We start from the raw sequence: 1,233 nt of genomic DNA, 5'->3' as shown, positions 1-1,233 counted from the left end.
TTAAATAATTTAATAATACCTCACATGCAACATGTTTCCTTCAAAAAAGAAAACACTTTGGGGGTTCCTGGGAATCTTTACAGACAGACTTTTACATGTGCACCATTTGCAAGATAGTGTAAAAATTTATAAACATAAGACATGCACTCCACACACACATGTTGGGATCACATAGCAAAACAACACTGTGTTGTTGTGTATACAGGCTATATAAAGTCTAATTACATTGTGAGCAGTGGTGATAAATCACTGGAGTCTTAATCAAAGCACTACAACAGAGAGAGTCATCAATCTCTTACTACAGCACAGCACAACGTCGCTGTGGCATCTCCTCGTCTTGTGACTGGCATCCCCACTCTCTGCTCAGCATGGGACATATCGCTGCCTGTGACATGTTGTAATTAGCACAATCAACATGACTTTGGACGTCCTGACAGAAAGGCATCAAATGTCAAATGGATATTGAGATATATAGGGGTTTAAGCTTACATATCCTAATACCCATGTCAACGAATGTAAAGGAAGTGTTTTCTGTTTTCTGAAAAACCAGAGAGCAAGATGTGGACAATATCAGCAGGTCCTCTGATCGAATACTGAAAATACTGAATTTCATATCATAGTTTCTGCACAGATGAATTACCTGTAGTTGGTTGTGATGGAGGGCAGAGAGCTGGGTGACCTCAAAGGCATGATAGTTAGATTCAGAGTGTCCCTACCTAAGGTGGAGGAATGACAGATGGTATTTCAGTGGAATCTATAAAAATGTGTCAGCACTGGAAGATGTTTTGACTTCCAGTCCTCTGCTGCCCTACTTTAGATCCAGTGTACAATCTATATCTCCTGATGCTTTAAAGAGCCTCAAAATATCTCCGGAGGCAAAACTAATAGCGGAGACCTTGTTCCAACCTGATGATTTCACTACAGACATACCTGATGATGTGCCCAGGAGCAATAGTCTCACAGCAAAAGGCCTCATTCATAACTGTTTTTTAGTGTGTCTTCTGGGCTTCCAACGGCCATTTTTTGATGAAATTTCATCAAATCGCTGTGCTGTTTAACATGAGAGCATAGCTGAGGTTAAATGAATGAGGACAAGACAGACAGAGCAAATAAAAGGAGAGAGAAGGAGGAGGGCTGAGATGGCAGGCAGTCAGCTATGAAGGACATGGCCGTAGCAGTTATTTTTAGTTATCAGTTTTCAGAGGCTCTCATTTGGAACATCTCATTAAAAAT

The 1,233-nt window shown here is 40.6% G+C and overlaps 1 long non-coding RNA gene across 1 annotated transcript; it reads right to left on the bottom strand.

Moving 5' to 3' along the window:
- Positions 1 to 485: 485 nt before the first annotated feature.
- LOC109955908 (uncharacterized) lies at positions 486 to 961 on the bottom strand. Its single transcript, XR_002274349.1, has 3 exons — positions 931 to 961; positions 641 to 716; positions 486 to 538 (listed from the first exon to the last, which is right to left on the bottom strand). It is a non-coding gene; the product is annotated as an uncharacterized LOC109955908 (long non-coding RNA).
- Between the last annotated feature and the right edge of the window lie 272 nt (positions 962 to 1,233).

The sequence above is a fragment of the Monopterus albus genome, unplaced genomic scaffold (genome assembly GCF_001952655.1).
Source record: "Monopterus albus unplaced genomic scaffold, M_albus_1.0 scaffold18.1, whole genome shotgun sequence".
NCBI lineage: Eukaryota > Metazoa > Chordata > Actinopteri > Synbranchiformes > Synbranchidae > Monopterus > Monopterus albus.
The sequence above is the reverse complement of the archived record's forward strand: the minus strand, read 5'-3'. Positions and strand labels throughout refer to the sequence as shown.